Raw genomic sequence first — 22,641 nt, forward strand, 5'->3', positions numbered from 1 at the left:
TCATAGGACAGAATGGACCTAAAAGGTCTTCTAGTCTAGTACCATTTCAGGTATGTGTCTGTCCAATATCTTTTGGAAAAAACATCCAGTGATGCTTTTTTGATCCTTTGGATCAAAAGGATGATCCTTTTACACAGAGAGTATATCATCTCCCTGGCATTCATGTAAGATCCCAGTTTTATTTTCCAAACTTTAGTCTGAAACCACCATATCTAATGATGAAGCAGAGATATAAAGTGGAATGATTGAAAAGCCAGAACTGACCCCCAAGCCTTGAGATTGAAACTTGGACAAGTAGTTAAGGAGGAGACTAGTAATTAAGGAACCAAACAAACAAAAAATATGACAACTGAACAGATGAAAAAAGTTGGGCCTGAGCACACAGAAGCCCCTCAAGTCCCATCAATAGCTAACAAGTTTGAGAATCAAAGGCCAAGAGTAGCTGCCAGTCATGTGGATCAACAAAGTAAGAACTTTTGGGGAGAAAGGGGTCCTGAAACCCCCCCCCCCCACCACTCTTTGACTTATCTTTGGATCCAGACTTGGGAGTCTTGTGCTTGGCAGGCTAGTTGAGAAGGGTGAATGTGCGAGTGAAAAAACAGCAAATGTACATTGCAATTCATAAAGTCATTTTTGCATGTATTTGCATACATTCACAGACGTCTACTTGGACACCTCTTTTATTTCAATGCTCTTCATTATTTAGAACAGAGGCGTCAAACTCAAGGCTTGGGGGTCAGTTCTGGCCTGCGGGGGACTTAGATCCGGCCTGTGGTGCTTCTGCCAGCAAAAACGGAGCTCTACAGGGCCACCCATAGCCTGCATGGACTCTTATCTTCGACCACCACTGCCTCCTGCAGCCTCTGGCAACAAAAATGGATCTCGGGGAGGCTGCTCCGTTTTCAGCTGTGACCGTCTCCTTCAGCATCCTCTGTGCATGGCCTCCCCAAGCTTTGTTTTCATTGCCAGAGGGCTGCAGGAGGCCATCGCAGCCAAAAACAGAGCCCTTTGCCCACCCCTTTGCCCCCCAAGGTCAAACACAATCCTGGTGAAGTTGAGTTTGACAGCCCTGATTTAGAACCAAAGAAAACACTTCACTAATTAATAAATAGTAGTTAGATTGGGCAACATGACCCACTGGATGAAACAAAAGGTGATAATTTAGGTTCTAACTCACACCACATGGACAGTCTCTAAAAGGCCCTTTTGTGATCTTTTTGAAAAATAAGCAGAGTGGAAAATGGGGAACCCATCAATAGACGTAGGGAGACGGAGCAAATATAGAATACGACTATAGTGGGAAGAGCCCTAAATGTAGCTTTCTTATTAAAAATTGCAAAGGAAACTTGTTTCCACGAATGACTTTAATCTGTGTAGAAAATGGAAGGGGAAATGTCCATAGGATCAGAGATTTAGATTTTCTTCCTAATCTCCATGCCTTGGTAGCTCACATTTCTCCTCTTTGAGGCTACATTATATACCATGAAGGAGCTAACTTGACAACAGATCAGTAAATCAAATAAATGAAATATTATTATCTGCCTTCTACTTTTTATCAATAGCAAATTGTCTGATAAAGCAACCTCTCCAATTATTTCCAATTAACGTGGCACTCATTTCCAATCGGCAAAGACAAAGCCATGGGTGGGAAGAGAGACGATGCTCGGTTCATCAATCAGTTGTAATAATAACCGGCTGTACATTTACTTCTTCATGCTGCATATTCCCGAGAGGAGCAAAAACAAGCACAACAGTACTTAACTTCTGGGGCTGAATACTAGAAAAATACCTACCGCTCTCATGGGCTGGTGGAGGGAATATAAAATTCAAAACATTTAATATATATGTATTGTACATCCCACAGGATCCCTGTCAGGGAGAAATATGTCATCCAATAAGTAGGTTGTTTAGCAGATTCTTCACTCTCTGCAAGAGGGAACGGAGCAAGTGCACCAATTTATAAGCAGGAAATTAAAGGATATACTTGAAGGATACTTCAAGGTAGGCTTAAGGGTGCCACGCAGCAGATCATTCCAGGAACAAATAATCAAGGCCGTGCTTCTTATCTGAAATCCTTCCCTTTATTTCCACCTGCCTGTTCTTTGGTGTCAGAAACTGGACAAAATAGTGGGGCAATGGAGGACAATTATAGTGACTAGAGTTTTTGATCAAGAAAGCAAAAGAAACTATGGCACTCTAGTAGTTATTTAGAAAAACAAGAAACAACAACCAAACAAAAAAACCCCACCCCAAATCCAACCCAAATTGCATTTCCCGCCAGACGTGTTACAATTGCATAAAAATATTGACCCAAAGCAGACATGATTAAGCTAGATTCTCATCCTTTGTTCTGGTAGTTGGCCTGGATAGGAGTATATAGGTTGAATGAAGTACTAAGCAAAGAATACTGGTGTAAACCAGACGTAAATTGAGATTTGGACATTAAGTGTGAAACCTACTGGGTCAGGCTGGACAGCCTCTTAGAGCCCCTTTACTTCTATATTAAAGCCACATAGGCAGAGTTGCAAAAGAACAGGAAGCCTGTGTCTAACCACAAGATGTCAAAACCTATGTCAAAAGTCCAAGGTTCAATTAAAGTTCCTTAATGACACCTACTCCATAAACAAAAGGAGAAGTAAGACCCCCATCTCCTTATAAGGCTTCTCTCCTCAAGGTAACCACTAAGAAATGTGTTAAGTATTTCCGTGTTGCATTGCTTTTGAGAATGTATAAGAATGTGTGCTTTGATAACGAAGGTGGTTCAGAACTTGCAATGCTAAGCCATGGGCTCACTTTCTGAACCTGGCTGCCAAATAAACTTTTCCTGTATCCTGAGAGGTCTAACGCCTGTCATTTTCTGCAACAGGTGTGCTCTTGCAAAAATGCAAGTGAGCACCAAAAAGCTGTTTTCTGACATGTGTACGTACTTATTTATTTATTTATTTGTTTATGTATTTATTTATTTATCTATCAAACATGTACAAAGTAACAGGTATAAGTATAAACATAAACATCAGCAAAGGAAGTAGATGCAGATAAATGGGGACAATAAGACAGGGATGGTAGGCATGCTGGTGTGCTTGTGTATGGCCTCTTTGAGGACCTCTTAGGAATGGTCCATGGCAGACAGTTTAAGGTTAAAGCTGCAAGGGTTAGTGTAGTAGAATTTTGCTTCTCTGCATCCCAGATCTACCACACAGCTGGCTTTTTTCCTTCCTGCCATATATAACCTCAGTCATTAAAATGAATAATTGACCTCTATTAGCAATAGCAATAACACTTAGACTTATATACCGCTTCACAGTGCTTTACAGTCCTCTCTAAGTGGTTAACAAGAGTCAGCATATTTCCCACAACAGGTTCTCATTTTACTGATCTCGGAAGGTTGGAAGGCTGAGTCAACCTTGAGCCAGTCAGGATCAAACTGCTGGCAGTGAGCTGTGAATTAGCCTGCAGTACTGCATTCTAGCCACTGCGCCATCACAACTCAGTGGTATCTCGGATGCTTTAGACAGGATTTTCATTCAATTTAAGGGTCTCAGCTTCCTCTGGATTATCTAAGTCTTTCATTTGTTATCAATCCTCGGTTTTGGAAATACTCGTATTTTTTTTTTTTTGCCTGCTCTATATGATTTCTATATATGGAAGCAGATTCAGCTTTTTTTCTGAACCACGTTTGGATAGAATGGTTGTCTCTGATCACTGAATAGTCTTAATACATCATAACCAGTGGTGGGTTCCTACCAGTTTGGACCGGTTTGGCTGAACCGGTAGTGGTTTGGGGGCTTAGGTCACTGGAATCGGCAGCAACCCAGGCCTGCCACATCCCAAACTGGTTCTCCAGGTGGCACCATAGGGCATCTTGGTTTTCCCTTCTGCACATGCGGAGAACAGTTTTTATTGTACTGTGCATGGGCACGCATGGCACAGCCACAAACGAACTGGCAGAAGTGACTGCCAGAACCCACCCTGGATCTCATAAGGTAACGTTACGGAGAAGGCTTCCTTTCTCAAAATGTTGTATTTACTGAAAATAGCTTGTGAAAATATAAAACTTTCCGTTATTACCTCTTTTCATGATTTGACAAAAGAGTAATTAAATACTATTCTGTTTTCCAAGGTTTTATTTCATTTAATGGGTGGAATGGACCCTTTTTTAAAATGAAGTTTTATATTTCTTATCACATATCAAGGTTTGTGTTATCGGAGAGCACTGACTTTCTGTTAACATTGTAATGCGGACAAATGAACACACACTGCACACAAAAGATCTATTTCAAAATATTTGACATATTTCTGAGCAGTTGAAGCTTCTCAGATGGAGACAGGAGTGGGAAAGTAAAGAATTTAAGAGGAAGGGGGAAGGAAAGAGGAAAAGTTTCCTTTGAGTCCACTTCTATTTATGGTGATTTCACGTACAACCGTATAAAAATTGCTTGCTGTTATCTTTTTTTAGGTATTTTTTTTTCAAATCGCTAGTCCAGTGGTGGCAAACCGGAAATGCTGTATGTGTGTGTGCTTGTCAGGGCTGTGCTCCGGAAAAGCCAAACTTCTGGGTTCTAGTGCGCATGTGCACCTGATGATCAGCTAGCTGGTACACATGTGCAGGCCAGTTTTCAGCACTTCTGCACATGAGAAGGAATTGTGCTCTGGAAAAGCCAAACTTCCAGAGTCTGGTGCACATGTGCACTTGACAGCCAGCTGGCAGGCACACACGTGCACACTGTTTTTTGGCACTGCTGTGCATGCAAAGGACAGCCAATCATAGTGTGTGCGTACGTGCCCCAAACCCAGAAGACAAACAGGCAAGGCCACACATGCCGGGCGACATGGCTTTGTGTGCTACTTTGGGCACACATGACATAGGTGGCCCTAGTCTGACTTACAACCATGGGATTTTCATATGGTCTTTCATTTAAATTCCAGGCACTTCCAAATTTCCTTGAGAGATCAGCCAAAATTGTCTAGGCAATCCCTTGTCACTTATGTTCAACAGCAAAAGAAATGGTGCCTTTGAATATCCGATCCAGCATCATTGTGACATTTGCAGCCAAGGAAAAGTATTTGCGTTCAGCAGCACTTTGTGAATCCTTGACAATCCATCAAGGAAGGCCAAGTGAGATACTTGGATGTATGATAAACTTCTTACAAGCCAGGACCTCCCAAGTAAAAGTTTGTACAGAATTGCAGCCTAAGCCATTATACTGGAGGAGATGTCCGCAAAGGACCAGAGAGTTCAGCATGAGGTAGCCCTCAACTTCTCAACCATGTTTTTCAAACAAGCTGTGATATCTTTTTGAAGACATTCCAAAGCGAGCACAAATTTACTAAGATAACACAGGTTGTTTTGCAAGCTGTTTCTGCAATCCTGCAAACTGCTATCCCTTTCTGAAGACTTTCCAAATATAGCACAGATAAAGCTTAGAACCGGAGTGGCTTTGTAAACCTGCCCTATTCTCAGAAAGTTTGGAGAACTTTGTGGCTCTGAGCTATCTTCGGAGCCTTCAATAATCACCAGAATTTTTTAGCAGTGGAGATGCTGGAATTACAGAAAATGATTAGGGGACTGGAGGCTAAAACATATGAAGAATGGTTGCAGGAATTAGGTCTATTTCAACGAAAAGAAGGACTAGGGTGACATGATAGCAGTCTTCCAATATTTGAGGGGCTGCCACAAAGAAGATGGCATCAATTTATTCCCCAAAGCACCTGAAGGCAGAAAGGATGGAAATAATCAAGGAGAGAGACAATCTGGAACTAAGAAGGAATTTCCTGACAGTTAGAATAATTAATCAACGGAACGACTTGCCTCCAGAAGTTGTGGATGCTCCAACACTGGAGGTTTTTAAGAAGAAATTTGACAATCATTAATCTGAAATGATGTAGTCTTCTGCCTGAGCAGGGGTTGGACTAGAAGACCTCCAAGGTCACTTCCAACTCTGTTATCCTGTTAAGTCAGGAAACAGGCAGCATATGGACCATGGGACCTCCATCCTTACAGTATAGGGTACCTTGGAAGTTTCCTTCTGTCTCCCCTTATTACTAAGGAGAATCTGCATCCATTATTACCAAAAGAGGATGCCCCTCCTTAAGTGGATGTTTAAGAGAATCACCAAAAGTCTTCTTCATTAACATTTTATCCCATATCTGGGACTTCTGAAATTACAAGCCTTTTTCCTCTTGCAATTTCCCCTCGCTATAAATTCAGTTTTTAATAAAAGTCCATATCTGGGGAGAACAATTTTGTTTCCTCTTGTTCTGTCTCTTGCCTAGGAATTGTTTTGGATGTTGGACCATCAGAGCTATTGAGTTGGCCAAGTGTAAAATAGAAAATTGTCTTTACAAGAAATTCTTTCAAGTATAGTAGAACTAGATTTATGAAGACATTTTTAAAAAAAAACGACTAGGCAGAAGATTTGTGCTTTCTTTTTAGTGGGAAGGCAATATTTTCCTGCCTTTTAGAATAGAGAACTAAGAGATCTAAAATGGTAATTACCAGTTCCTTGGTTTTGTTAAAAAAATAACATTCACCTTTTAAAGTCCAAGCAAATACTAATCTTTGCTTATGCAAGTACCAAGTTTTAGTTGTATGACTTGCCTAGCAGTTCTACAGGGGGTCTGAGAGCAAGTTAGCACATTTATTTGGAGGGCAAATGTTAAAATGTCTTATTTTCAGATGTTTGTCTTTGACCACAGTTTCAGGGCACCCACTCATTAGAAGATATCATGAAGGAGGTTCTAATATCCTTTGTAAAAAAAAAAAAACTGACAATATATTTGCTCTTAAAAAGTAATAACAACAAGCAGTCTGAAGCATAAGGGAGTCGAGTGTCCTTTCTAAATTGCATTTCTGCTATTCTAAAACTATCTTAAGCTTGGATTGTGAAAAAGAAGTCAATTCATAGGAGACTGCAGGGAAGTAAGGGAAGGCAAATGGCAAAATGTATAATTGTATCTGATACATTTCCTGAACTTGTGTTAAACAGTGGGACTCAAGCACATGAGGTCAAGGTTTGTGCTGTGAGGTCACTGCAAACCTGTCATCATTTCTCCATCATGCTGGCTTGCTCTGGACACCCATGAGAAGCGGGAGAGGAAATCCTGTGGAGGCTATTGATCCAAAGCTTGACTCGTGCAAGATAACTGTTAGAAGTGAAGCCAGGCTAAATTTCCTTCTCTCTCTCTTTCTCTTCTTCCTTCAACATGCGCCTGAGTCTTAACTCCCTTCCAAAAAACATGGCTTTTCCTTCCTCATTTACAGTTAATTCTTTAAACAGACTTTTGTACAGGGATGGGAAGGCAAACTTATTTTTTACTATGGGGGTGATAAATATCCATAATGTTAATTTCCACTATGCTGAATAGTACCTCCTTCAGCCCTTTGCTTATATGTGGTGATCACAAAATCACAAAGCAGATTCCTTGTCCCAACAAAAAATTTAAGCTAATGTTAAGCTAATGTGAATTCCTCTCAACCACATCCAGCAAAGTCCTGGCAAGCAGTCTTTAACCCACAGCCCTTATCAGGCTTGGAGAACTTCCAGGTCAAAATCTTCCAAATGCAATGCTGCAGAGGGAAATACTTGGCAAGGAGTCTCTGAGAGTCACAAACAAATCTTCACACTAATTAAGCGAACTTATTGTCTCCTGCAAACTCTACTCCCCTTTCGCTCTTTATTCCCTCTGAGAGGTGCCATTAACCTGTGCCTTTACTCCTGAGTTGACCCATGTTCTTTGACTTTTCCCTTCTCCTGGAAGCTCTGCGCATGCGCACATTGGGAACAGGCTGTTCTTCTGCCCCACTGATCTCCAACTCCGAAGACAGCTGATAACTGTCAGACGGCCCTGGTCCCCCCTCTGCCTCTGATACAGAGCCCTCATCAGAGCCTTCCCCAGATTCCAGGACTGGCCCATCTTTCTCCCCAACCTCCTCGCTGTCTGAGTCTGCCGCCAGCTCTGTTGGCCACTGGCGGGTCACAACACATAGATGATTTGGTACACTTTGCATATTCCTGCTGCTTTAAACAATGCAACATGGCATGCTCACTAAGCCAATGCTGTGCAGGTAGCACTTCTCTAAAGATGATACATGATGGATAGCACCTCTATCACTATTAGAAGTTAATAGGAAAAGAAAGTTGTTTGAACTACCAGAAATTAAATTTGTCATATATTCCAAGGCAAAGCAAAATTATTGCTTTCTCATTTATCTTTGTTCTGCATTAATTATCTTCTCATCACAAATGCCAGAGGATGGGACTGTTTGGCACAACATAAATTTGGATTCTTACACGGCTCTGGGAAAAGAGTCCCTTTCTAATCTTAAATCACAGCTTTTCCCTCTCCTACATTCATTCATATGATTATGAGATGTAGCGGGAATTTTGCTGAGTTGTGGAAAGTTTACTACTCTATAGATAGTTATATATATATATATAGAGAGAGATGTCACATGTATATGTAGTATTTGTGCTGATAAATAAATAAAGGGGGACTTTATTTATCAGCACAAATACTACACAAATGAAACAAAGGCAACAGTAAAATATTTTTCCTTATATTGTCTTTGCTTTTATATGATGGCTTTCAATCTATCCATCTATGTATCCATCATTATAGATCTTCCATCTATCGCCTATCGATTGCAGGGCTGAGTTGCGGCCGCATTGCTGCCAGTTCACTTCACGTGCGCTTTGTGGTGTGCTTTGCTGTGTGTGTTTCACTGTACACACATGCACAGTTGTCTGTAAATTGCCTGTGCATGCGCAGAACATGAAAAACAAGCCAGCAACGGCAACCAGGGAACCGGTTCAGGGGCATGGCCAGCCTGCCATCCCTACCGGTTTGGTGACTCAGTCCCAATTTCCGCCACCGGTTCGACCGAACCGGTGCAAACCAGTAGCAACCTACCTCTGGTCTGTTGTCTATCTATCAGAAGATGTGAAGCTGCTGGTGGAGCGGTGAAGCTTCTAGTTACCAAACCATCATTGAAATTCCAATCACAATTGTGCAGGTGGCTTAATATCACCAATTTTATGAAGAGAGATATTTCTCCCAATAACTCTAATAATGGCTGTAGGCCAAAATGGAAACTGGAACTTACTGCATGGGCATTTCCATGCAGGTGGCGCAGTGGTTAAATGCAGCACTGCAGGCTACTTCAGCTGACTGCAGTTCTGCAGTTCGGCTGTTCAAATCTCACCGGCTCAGGGTTGACTCATCCTTCCATCCTTCCGAGGTGGGTAAAATGAGGACCTGGATTGTTGTTGGGGACAATATGCTGACTCTGTAAACCGCTTAGAGAGGGCTGAAAGCCCTAGGAAGCGGTATATAAGTCTAACTGCTATTTTTTCTATTCTGCTGAAGGAACCAAAATTTATCAACTTCATGTCCAAATGGAAACACAAAAGATGCAGGCTGGCAAATTATTTGGATGACCCATTTAGAACAACAGCAGGAAAAAACAGAGGGAACCCCTGATGTTTTCACCTCTACTAAATCAAAGTAGAATTTGTTAAGTTGATGTTGAGGAGCCAGGAATAAGTTTCAAGCAAATCAATCATTTTTCTTCAGTTAAGATAAGAACTGTCCACCAGCTCTGCAGAGAGGGAGGGGGGAGGGAGGGAGGGAGGGAGGGAGGGAAGGAAGGAAGGAAGGAAGGAAGGAAGGAAGGAAGGAGTCAACAGCATGTGATCAAAAACATTCAGACTTGCATTTGAAGCACCTTCAACTCTTTTTGTGACAATCACAGATATGTTTTCCAAAGTATTCTGGAATTAGATCATTTCTTCCCCCCCCCCCCCACTCATCCCAAAGAAATTTAGCTAAATAGTTCTCCAAATTTCCGTACCAATAATTATGATGGATTATTTGGAATGACTCTTTGTTACTGTTGTATAAAATATTTATAATGCTTGAGAAATGAGGGAGAAAGTTTCTTTCTTTCTTTCTTTCTTTCTTTCTTTCTTTCTTTCTTTCTTTCTTTCTTTCTTCACTAAAATTCTCTGATCTGCTGTTCAAGGTGAACAGGAACTCTGCTCACTTGTCAGGGATGAAATATTTGCTGCCACTCTCTTTCTGCTTTAAATACTCATTTTGCAAATAGGAAACCTCCATGCTCAGGAACTGTTCACCTAGAGACAAAAATGTCTACCAAGAACGGATCCTGTAGGGACTCTGGATGAAACTTTCCTGGTTTCTTTAATGAGCTATCTAGCATCTCATCTAATCCTTTTAATCTTTTTAAGAGGAGATTGGAGACAATTTTAGCAGACTCAATCAGAATAGGAACCTAGAAGAGGATGCAAATAATTAGAAAAAAAAAGGGCTATTAATGAATTTTCCAATTACTTTGGACTAGGGCTGTGCTGATCAGGAAAAAAATCTAGCCGGTTTGACAGCCGGCATTAGTAAGAGAAGTATTCCCCGTACCTCATTGTTTACACATACAGTGCAGAGCCTTGGTTTACATTCTACTCAAAAGTACGCAGCTGTTAAATTGCCCAAATTTTATGTTTTAGAGAAAATTGCCTTGCTTTCATTCTTTGACACATTTCTCCAATTCACACTTCTTTAAAATATTTCCCCAATATATGCTGCATGTTGTTTTAATAAAAAGCTAGGATTGTTCAATGTTTTCATCTGTGTGTGCCTTCGCTGAATTTCCCCCCAGTTTCAGCTCCTTTCCCTCCTCCCAACTTTTGCTTCAAAGTATTAATCTTAGCCAGGGAGCCTAAAAACCAGCCCACTATGACCTCTGGGTCCCAAATTTGCTTCACACAGAATCTGTGGGAGGTTTTTTGTAGTCACTGATAGGAATAAATGGGAAAAGTGGATATTCCTAATCCAGAGGGAGTCTGAATTAGTCTGAATTGCAAACCGGTTTGCCCGTAGGGCCGATTTTTTGCACTCCGGAGGCTTCAGGGAAGCTCATAAAGCCTCCGGAGGGCCTGCGGGGGGGGGGGGGGCTCCTATAAAGCCTCCTCTGCCTGGGGAGGGCGAAAAATGGGTTTAAAAAAGGGTGATGCGCACTGGCCATCTGACAGGGCAGCGCCTCGTGTGCCCCGACAAATGGCTCCATGTGGCACCTGTGGTAGGCATGCCATGGGTTCGCCATCACTGTTCTGTGGAAAAGAAATAATTGCCTAAAGGGATCGGTGCAGGTTTTGAACAGCAAGTACAACAGAATAGAAACAAGGAAGAGGGAAGCGAGAAAGCCAAGGGTGTGTGATGCAAGTAGTCCTCACAGACCAATCAATTAGGACCACAACTACAGCCAATGTCATTTAAGGGCTCTTTAGCTTCTGATGATGAAGCACCAGCTTATCACTGTGCTGACAACTGGAAGCCTCTGTGGCCTCAACTCACAGCCCGTCCATTTGTTATTCAGCCATCCAAGCGGCCCTGAATTTAGTGCAACTCAAGTGGGTCCTGAGCGCGAATAGGTCAAAACATTCCCTGTGCTCCGATTGGCCAGCTGAGGGAAGCTGCAGAGGGATGCATGAACAGATTGTCTGGTTCTGCTGATTGTAGGATGACATAGTTTGCCATCCACCAGGAGACAAAGGTCTAACCGGGAAATGGACGTCCTCCCCGCCTTCTATATTCCTCTATTTTCTTGGCAAATGGCCAAGACGTTCGGCATTTGTGGCCATCTGGATCAGTTCCAAGCTGTGAGAAAGAGACTGGAAATATGAAGTCTGATTGGAAAGATGGTTTAATGATGAAGCAGAACCAGACGTGATTCTGGGCAGCTGAGCACATGGAGTTGAGAGTGAGGTGGGTGGCTTAGACCTTCTCTTGGGCTCTGCACTTGAGCTTCTTGTTCCTGTGCAAGAACATATTTTCTACTGGCTGTTGTAGGGGTTATGGGGGGGTCATGGTTGGCTCTATAGGTTTGGTTGAAGTTTGGACTGCTGAAATGATGCAATGAAGTGGCTTGTGTTCTGAAAGGGTCCTGGGCAATTCCTATTATGGCTTAATGGCTTTATCCTGGTTTGGATCTCGAGTGAGGGCTAATCTTATCACTTTGCCTTTGTCCAGACTTTGCTGCAGGGAACCTGAAAATATCCTGTCTTGAATGGATTTCTGCCTGCAGTATTTGCTTTGCCTATGAATGGAGCTATCTCTCTCTCTCTTAACTGCTGACATCTACTGTGGACTATTAAGAAAAGGTGGGGGCTGCTTTCTCCCTCTAAAAACATGTTTCTCCATTCCTCATCCAGGGAAATATAATAGTCTGCCTTTTTAATATTTCTCAGAATATGTCATTCTTCTAGGAGGGTGGATGCGGACTTTCCACAGGCAGGCAGATTTGTTTCCATCCATGCAAAGTAGAAAGGTTTGATTATGTTCCTGGACTTCTTAATAAAAAAGCAAAACTCTGCCTTTATTTCTATAACATTTCAGGCAGAGGCTTTTCCAGTCACTTAATATGTTCTGAAAATGTCAAACATTAAAGCTGAAAACGTCTACTAGTAAAACAGATGTAAACTACAGTCGCCTGCTCTGTGCCAGATTTCTCCCTCATTTCTGTCCCTTGTCTTGGAAGTTGCATTCCTAATCATGTCCCTTTTCAATCTATTGGTTTTTTCCCACTGAAATCAATGGCCTTTCAATGACAAAATGTAAAGTACTATGTTGCAATCATCTGGGGAATAATTTTAATTCACTTTTCTCTGCATTGAATGAAAAGGGTTAACTACAACAAACTACAAGGCAAAGGTTCCCCTCACACATATGTGCTAGTCGTTCCTGACTCTAGGGGGTGGTGCCCATCTCCGTTCCAAAGCCAAAGAGCCAGCGCTGTCCGAAGACGTCTCCCTGGTCCTGTGGCCGTCATGACTAAACAACGAAGGTGCACAGAAAGCTGTTCCCTTCCCACCAAAGTGGTTCCTATTTTACTACTTGCATTTTTACGTGCTTTTGAACTGCTAGGTTGGCAGAAGCTGGGACAAGTCACAGGAGCTCACTCCATTACGCGAGGGATTCGAACTAACAAACTGCCCACCTTTCTGATCTTAGCCACTGAGCCACCGTGTCCCTCTGGACAAACTACCGTATATCTTTATTGAATTCCAGGAAACAGTAGCTGTAGCAACTGACAGTTCCCGAGCAAGTGGAAATTTTATTCAGAATTACGATTCGGTCAGATCTTTCCATCTCTCATGAAGCATCATATATATTTTTTTGGAAAACTGGGGTTTCTTCTTACCTTGAGTCTTCCTGGTCCATTGATGGCTGCTTTTCATCCTCGCTTTCCTGTGTAAATAAATCTGTCAAGTTAGGCTGAATTTCTCCTATTGCTCATTGAAATATGCATGATGTCATTGGAGTCCTTCCCATATTTGAATTCGGGCAATTCATTACCATCTTCAAAGCTGAATTTATATAGTAGTCCAGTATGACCATAGTCTACTGAAAAATAAAATTTGTCTTCAGATTGGCTTCTAACCACCATTCCCTCTCTCTAGCTGGCTCTGGGTTGGTTTGAAAACTGCGTTAGGGACACCCATTTTATTCTTCAGAAATCAGCATAAAAACCTTGGCCTGGAGCTATTAAGCAGCTGCTTGTTGCTGAATAATTGAAGCAAAAGCTTTCTTATCTGGATCAACTGGGTTTTTTTCCCCACTCATTCTATTCTGTATTCTATTTTCTATTAGTTGTTTTAATTCTACTGGTTTATGCCCTCTTCTATTACAGGCAGGTCTTGATTGCAGGCATATTTCTTTTATATTAAGCAAATATGGGACCCTCTCTCCTCTCTTCCTCTCTGTGCAATTAGAAAAAGACTTTTCATTTTAAGCAATTCACTGTGCACAGCATGCCTCACCAATGCTGATATTTGGTTCAGAGTTCATATTCCGAATCTTGGTTTTAATTTGAATATACACCGTGTCTCTAGGTAAGTGGCAGCTGAAATTACCTAGCAAGGCTTTGGCTGCTTCACTGTGTCACCCACATGGGGATGCTGTTGAAGGGTGTCCAGAAAGTTCAGCTGGAACAGAACATGCCAGGTACCAGTCTCTGAGGGCATAATTAAATGTTACTTGACAACTCAGAAGCCCACGTGGTGGGGGGGGGGGAATGCTTGGAGAGAAGAGTTTAGTCTGGAGACAAATGATAAGAAATCGGGATTTTGCCATTTCCTCATTAAAAATCCCTGGACCTCTTCCCCTTACTCCACAAAATGTTAAATATTGTGGTCGAGGGCAAATTAGGCAGACATAAGTAATAGGAGATTAAGCAGTTTGGTTTCCCTTTCTCTCCTACCATGCAGGGGGGGGGGGACATAGCTTGACAGATGATTGGAATACAGACATTCATGGGCAAGAAAAGAGATAAACACCTCTCTCCCACTCACCTCCCAGCTTCTCTGCCTGTCATGGGTCCAAATAGCCTTCAAAAGTAAATCAGAGTCCGAGGCAAAGGATTCCTCAAAGTTCCAATTTATGAAGAGAGCCACGTTGGCACATCTGGGAAAACCCGAATCTGAAGGCTTCCCGGTTTCCCCCACCCAGTTGAAAGTTCGAGATGCTTCCCCTACATCCACACAGGGTCCAATCTTCCACTGCCACGCTGGCGGTTTCAACCCATCCTGTTCCGGCCAGGTGCAGAGACAAAGGATGACCTTGGCTTTCTAGAAAGAATGTTGTTATGGCTACATATCACCCAACTCCGTATAATCCCCCTTCCCATTTTCCCACAATAGTAAATGAAGAGTAGAAAGTGTGGCAGACCTGAACTCCAAAAAGAAAAGAGGGCTGGCATGCCCGACACTGCCAGCTTTCCAGAGTATAAACTTTTTTTTCCTCTCTATTCCAGGTTTTTGGAAGTTTATGTTTGATTTATTATTTTATGCCTTTATTTCCTGATATATCATCCTCAGAATGATATTCTTAGCTTTCCTTCTTCCAATTGTATAATTGACAGCAATCCTATGCAGCAACTTGGAATGAGAAAAATAGCCTAACCCTAACCCTAATCCTATGGACACTCGGAAGCTTTCTTGGTTAAAACCAAACGTGGACCTAGATCAGCCTATTCCTAGTCCAACATGTTGACCTCTACAACCCAGTTAATCTGTCCACCTCACACATATGTTTTACAGGCTTAGGGGCTGAGGTGGCGCAGTGGTTAGAGTGCAGCACTGCAGGCTACTTCAGCTGACTGCAGTTCTGCAGTTCAGCGGTTCTAATCTCACCGGCTCAAGGTTGACTCAGCCTTCCATCCTTCCGAGGTGGGTAAAATGAGGACCCAGATTGTTCTTGGGGGCGATATGCTGACTCTGTAAACCGCTTAGAGAGGGCTGAAAGCCCTATGAAGCGGTATATAAGTCTAACTGCTATTGCTATTGCTCTGCACCAATGGATAATGTTTATGGAAATGCATGTGGCCCAAACTCAATGAACTTTAAAGTAAAGACCCTGTACATTTGGAGAAAAATTCAAAACTGAGATGACTTGGTTCATATTTCATTCCCTGAGCCACTTTGTCACACCAACTTTATGAATTGATTTCAGTATTATTAGCTATTATACATTTATTCTTCCAACCAACAAGTAAATGAACGTGTTCCATAACTGACTGCTTGCCACATCACTTGAGGGCAATTATAGTCCACACACAATGTAGGAAGCACCCAGGAAGTGATACTAACTTTTCCACTATTCAAGTCCTGAGTGCTGCCTGCCTTGCAGATGATTATGGATTCACCTTTGCTAATGGCAGTGAAAAGTTATTTGGGGGAGGAATGAAGCATGTTCCAATTCACTCCCAAAATCCGATGGTGGTGGAAATGTGAAATAATGGGTAATATCTCCCACTTACAATGCAGAACCAGATGTGGATATTGGAGCTAAAAGGATTGCTCATTATGTGGTAAATTGTTGTTTATATTCACCCTCTATAAATTTCAGGCCCTTGTGTAACATAACATCAAATCCATTGGTTAATTCATGTAGAACTAACAGTAATGTATCTGTCTGGAAGCAGGGAAGTCCTTTCCTCTCTCAGAAGCAGCTGGAGATCATCTAAAGGACTTGGGTGGGATTAGAGCTCCATTTTGATGTTTATACTTCCGGATAAAAGCTTTCACCTTTGCAAGATAAGATGGTTAACTGAACTAAGCTCCGTTTAGTCAGTAAAGCAAAAGGCTGCATCTTTTTCATCCGGAGGCAATGTTTTTGATTAAAGTTGAAGGGGTGGGGAGCGCCAGAGATAAAAAGTAAGTTTTCATTGCTTTGTGTTGGATTAAATTTATATTTTTGGAATAATATAGTAGTAGTGCTAATTTTACAATTAAGTGTATATCTTAGTAATGTTCAACATCTATCTTTATCATTAATATTAATAGCATATATGAAAATAGTTTGTGCATGTGAGCGAAAGGGGGGTGAAAGTGGGGTAAGAGGGAGAGGAAGAGGTGAGCAAAGAGAAAGAAAGGCAGACCAGCCAGTTAGATTACTAATAATTAGTGCAGATCGTTGTTCAGTCTTGATCTTCCACTATATAAGAATAAAATATTTTTGAAGGGATTCTCTCATTCCATCTTCACTTCATCTTCCCCCTTTCTCACGTTAGCCTTCACATGTTAAAGGTAAAGGTTCTCTTTGCACATATACGCTAGTCGTTCCTGACTCTGGGAGGCGGTGCTCATCTCCGTTTCAAAGCCAAAGAGCCAGCACTGTCTGTGGTCATGTGGCCGGCATGACTAAACGCCGAAGGCCACTCTTACCTTCCCACCAAAGTTGTTCCCTATTTTTCTACTTGCATTTTTTACTTGCTTTCTGATGAACAGAGTTGGAAGGGACCTCGCAGGTCATTTAGTCCAACCCCTGCACAAGTAAGAGACCCTCCATCTGCCTCTACCTAGGATCGAACTCACAACCTCCTGATTGTGAGGCAAGTACTCTACCTCTAGGCCACAGCAGCAGGTTAGGACAACCTAGAACTGCTAGGTTGATAGAAGCTGGGACAAATAAGTGGACCTCACTCCATTACGCAGCACTAGGGATTCGAACCACCAAACTGCCGACCTTTCTGATCAACAAGCTTGGTGTCTGAGCCACTGAGCCTCCGCATCCTTTCACATGTGACATTGGTATTATTTCTGAGTTAGATATCTACTACTGTACAGTAGAAGTAAAGGAAGGATAAAAAATAACTTGGGACTATGCAGATGCAAGCCGATGCTATAAGGAGAGGTGAGGAATCAAGTCCTTACCCCGGTTCCTTTCCCCTGGTTTGGTTACCTTCTCTTTCATCTGGTTGCACCTTTAAAAATGGGCCCACAACAGCAATTACTAAAAGAAAAAGTGCTTGGTTACTTCTAGAACCAATTGCTAAGAAGAAATTTTTCCAAGCTAATCTTGCACATGCTCAACCGTGGGGTCCTTGTTGCTCTCTCTGAGCTTGGTCGTTTTGGTTGCAGATGCTCCATTACCAAACCAGGTAAGATCAGCAATGCTAGAAACCATTTGAAGTAAAGGTTAACTCCCTTGCTTCCTCTTCCTGTTTCTTTTTTACTAGGGGTTTAAGTCTCATGAAGATCCTCATGGAAGGATAGGAAGTTATAACAGGACATTGTAACTCTGGAAGCATGTGAAGTGCATTGGGAGAAGTCAGCCAGAACTAATCTGGGAGACTTTAGGAGGTTTGGAAAAATCTGAGACTTTGTTTTCTTTTGTTTTGCATTTTAGAATCTTAGCAAAATCTCTTCAACACCACAGTGGCTCAGGACTTAAAAGAACCACTGGGCAAACTGCTCTTTGGGTGCCCCCTTATATGGTGACGTTGGTGCTATCAGTATCTATTTCAACATCTGAAAAGTATGCAAATATTTCACAACATCCCAGACAGCGTTTCTTAAACCTGGCAGTTTGAAGTCCACACATCTTCAAATTGCCAAGGCTGAGAAACGCTGATCTGAGATGATGTAAAGTTTCAGGCACAACTACCTGAAATCTTGCGGAGTTGTTGTCGAAAGGACATGGATCCGAAAACATTAAAAACTGATGAATGATCAAGCTACCCTTACTCCGTACATTCCTTTTTGCTAATAGTTTCAATACCAGGGCTATAGAGAAGGAGATAGCAATGGAATGTCCTTCACACAAGCATCTCTATCAAATATCCTCCAGGGCTGGGCTGCTGGGGGGCTTTGCAGGGGTTCGGGAGAACCTCTAGCTGAGATTCTCTACAGTTTGGAGAACCCCCAAATCCCACTCCCACCCCGCCCCTCCCAGAAGTTCCCACGTGGCTCGGTAAGTGCAGGCTATGCGCAGAGCCTCATGGGGGGGGGCAGGAAATGGGCCTGCCAGAAGTTTGGGAAGGCTGGGAATGGGCCTCCAGAGCCTGGGGAGGCCGTTTCCAGCTTCCCGGAGGCTCGAGGAAAGACTCCAGAGCCCAGGGAGGGCAGAAGCACCCCCCTCCCCATGAGGAAGGAGGCCAACTAGGCCATGCCCACCCAGCAACCAATCAGATAACCCCTTGCTAAAGTTTTTGAAGCCCGCCCCTGATTATGCCCAGAATTTGATTACTATTGAAGGACTCACAGTTCAATACAAATCGCCAAATATTGATTGTGTATGGAAGTTAACTGCAACATCTTTTAAAAAAAACATCAGTCCCTTGGAAAAGGCTGAGAATTGTGTCTGCATGGATTCAAAATAATGTATTCAATCTAAGGGGAGGGGAGAACTTTACAGCACAAGCCTTTCATTCAATATGAAACATGCAATGCTTGGTAGAAAAAGATGGGACCAAATGAATGATCTTTTTGAAGACGGCTTACTCTAGATCCTATTTTTTTTAAAGAGAAGTTTAATGTGCATCTAGTCCAACTATAATAGGGAGATAAATTAAACAGAAGAAGAACGACGTATTTTCAAGCAAATGCAGCCTTGCCTTTGTGTCAAGTTTTCTCTCGCCTATGAAATATTGAGAAGGAGCAAACTGCTAAAATAGTCCCCCAGGTTCTAGCATTGCTGAATGGTGGGGAGGGGGTGGAAGGAATTTTACACCATAGAGATAATTGGCGTATTAAACTAATCTTTTATTAATGGAACAGAAATTTTAAAATACATCTTGTCTCAACCAAAGGCAGCATGGAAGTGTTTATGTCATTACAATCTGGCTCGCCTTTGTAATAATTCTCTGCAGGATCCACCTTTTCATGGGAAAATTGAGAATGCGTTCACTTGTATTTATACTGCATATCACACCGATTTTAGAGAAAAGAAATTGGGTCCTTGACTTTAAAAAGGTCTAAATCATCCGATTGCATGGGTGATTGGTGCTGTTAAAGCAACTAGGCATGTACAGTTAATCCAGAAATATGCACAGCAGGCAACTCATCTGTTGAGCAGCCAGCCATGTACAGATAATGGGTAGCCTGCCAGGGATATCTCTGGACTGAAAGCCCAGGAGCATTTCCTAGATGACACCTAGCAGCCTTCAGGAGACAAAGAGCCACGTTTCAGAACAACTTACTGAAGATGCAGACTGTCTCCAGGGGAAAGTGGTGCCCATTTGTTTATTACCATGGATATTACCCAGGGTGATCAGAAAATTTCCATGCTAGCCAGTTGAAAGGAGGCTGGGCAGGAAGCCTGCAGAAAGCCCTCCCTCTCAACTGCAAGCAAAGGTCGAGAGCAACAAAGATCTTCACTGTTAGCTAAGGGAAGGCCATCAGAGAAAATTCTATTGGGATGTGGATGAGTGGTTCGAATCCCTATGTAATGGAGGGAGCTCCCGTGACTTGTCCCAGCTTCTGTCAACCTAGCAGTTCGAAAGAACGTAAAAAATGCAAGTAGAAAAATAGGGACCACCTTTGGTGGGAAGGGAACAGCGCTCTGTGCGCCTTCGATGTTTAGTCATGCCGGCCACATGACCACAAGAGACATTTTCGCACAGTGCTGGCTCTTTGGCTTAGAAACGGAGATGAGCATCACCCCTAGAACTGGAAACAACTAGCACGCATGTGTGGAGGAAACTTTACCTTAACCTATGGATGTCCAACCCTTTTTAGATAAGACTTTCATTCTGGATAGGTAGATAGATAGATAGATAGAAAATGAGAACGAGAGAGAGAACGAGAACTCAAGGCCTAAGGGCAAAATTGGAGTGAGGCAAAGAGAAAAGTATATTATATACAAATATATTGCATAGACATTGCACCTCCAGTAACAGTTCATGCATACTTCAAGGAGTCATTGAAAATAAATGATATAAGTGCTATTTTTTAAAGCTCTGTCATTAGAAGCCCAAAGAGTCATTCTTATGTCACATTCAGGAGAATCTGATATGGGAAGTTTCATTTACGGAACAATTAACAAGAAGAGAAGACAGAGATTATTTGAAAATATCACAATTTAACCATTTGCAAGTGACACATCTTTGGAATACATACTGCGATCTATCCTTTAGCAACAAACCTCTGGTTTTGGAGGTTACATCTAGAACATGATTGAATATTATTATCCTTATTTGGATAATAATGGGGTCAATTATATATTCCCTGTGTATTTCTTATATCTTTATAACTTGCTGGATATTGCTGCCTCTTTGAAGATTTAGTAATGGATGACAAACTCGCCGCATCACATTACTGTCACATGACGTTTCACAATGTTTTTTCCCTTTGCAGAGGTGGGGTGGGTGTGGCCTGCGCAGGACACATCTGGTCTGCAGGCTGCCAGTTTGACACCAATGAAGCTACATGGACTCAATTTGATTTGAATGTCAAAGTCTACTGGGAGGGGTTGAGCAAATTTAGTCTCTGCTGAATTTGGGTAACTTTTTTCCTTACCCATAACTAAGAATACAAGAGGCATTTTGTATCATTATTGCTTAATATGCACAAAGCATTCGCTCCAAATGAATACCTTTAATTTTCCTTCTTTCAAATTAGAGGGACTTAAGAGTTAATTTCAAGAATGTGACTGACTGGGCTGTTAACATGTTGACATACATCAGAACTTCAGTTAAATTTCTCCCTTTTAAAAAAAAGATAATTGTCCATTTGTCATTGCAATTTAAAATTGATTTAATTGACCCGAATTCCCCAAAGGATTTTGCAAACTGTTTAACTTTTTTTCAGTAATTCCATTCCTCTTTCTAGAACCATAATGGCCAGTATGTCTTTGTATTACAACATGTCTAATTAATTAGCTCTGAAGAACTGGTAAAGATTTCTGGTGTGGGCACAATGCAATTATTTGATTATTTTAAAAACTCTGATCAAATATTCCATGTTTTTTTTTTTTTTTTAAGATCACTTGAATTCATCTGTCGAGTCCCGGCCCTCTGCCTGCCATTCCTTGGGGGGGGGGGGAAATACAGCGGGAGCCACGAGTGAGGAGGTGGCTCACTAGTGGTGCCCCGACAATCTGACAGTGCCAAATGGCCAAGGCACTCCCCTCCGAACCCGCGCGGCTCAGCTGACCGGTCCCAGCAGCCTCCCACAGTGGCCACCTGGTGGTTTGCTCTGGATGGTGAGGAGAACCACCAGATGGGTGTTGGCCCAGGCAGCTACCGCAGTGGCTGGACATGTGCAGCCCCTACGCTCCCAGCCACCGGATGGTGGTTACCGGTAGGCATGGGCAGCCAGAAGGACATGGGGGGGGGGGTCCAGAGACTTGAAAAACTGCTGGGAGACAAATGCTCCCAACGCTTACTTTACAAGGGACACGTTTCCCATTCATCTAGAATAGTTTCCTTTCCAGTTTCCTCTTTGGATTTCTCTCATGTTACCAATCAGATCGGTTGTAAAAAAGTAATAATAATCAACCCATAGAGACCAAACAGCAGCTGCCAGAAACTTCCTTTTTTCTCCCTCATTTGTCCAAAGGAATCACTCAGATTAATACAATATTCTTATTGTTTTTGTTTCCTGGTGTCCTGCACTTTCTTTAATCAGTTTTGGTCTGAAATCCATGCAGCCTTTCCAACTTCTTTTGTATTTTTTTTCCCAAGTTGAAGCCCTTTCATTTGTACCTACAGATTGTATTACGTACATTTCACTGTGCCCTGCTCTCCCCCCCCCCCTTGTTGATGCTGGCAAGCTGTTAGGAACAGACTTTTTATGGCGCATTTGATTATATGTTGCGGGAGAAACAGCTTAGCATCATGTCATGTAATTAGAAGTTTGTAATAAAAGCAACTTTGTTTTGTAATATTGTGTGTCCTGAATGTGGAATTTGTGCATTCCGGAGGTGGGAGCAAGGTTATTACATGTTTATCTTGTTGAAAGATTAACATGGACATTTTGAAGCTTTCCCTCTGTAATTTTCTTTTTCTTGTCCAAATAGCTATTGTGGATAGTCCAAATGTACCCAGTAAATTTAATGAGTCTTTGAATATAAATCTCTAAAATTGAAATCCAATACTTTATCAGTGCATCACACTCTTTTCTGTTTGCAGGAAAGGACGGTAGCTCAGCGACAGAATCCATATTTGGTACAAATTTAGTTTTCAACAGGTTGTTCTTGGAACATTCCTGCATCACAGCTCTGGGTAGAAATATTGGCCTAGATAGCTACTGGATTGGCTCAGAATATTAAAGCTTCCTATGTACCCCCTTCCGTACGTTAAACTTTTGGAGTTTTGGAGGCAGCTCTGGGGTCAGTAATACAGTTGCC

This window comes from Thamnophis sirtalis, unplaced genomic scaffold (genome assembly GCF_051295495.1).
Source record: "Thamnophis sirtalis isolate CommonGarterSnake01/CBP01778 unplaced genomic scaffold, rThaSir2_p1.2 scaffold_2, whole genome shotgun sequence".
NCBI classification, from domain to species: domain Eukaryota; kingdom Metazoa; phylum Chordata; class Lepidosauria; order Squamata; family Natricidae; genus Thamnophis; species Thamnophis sirtalis.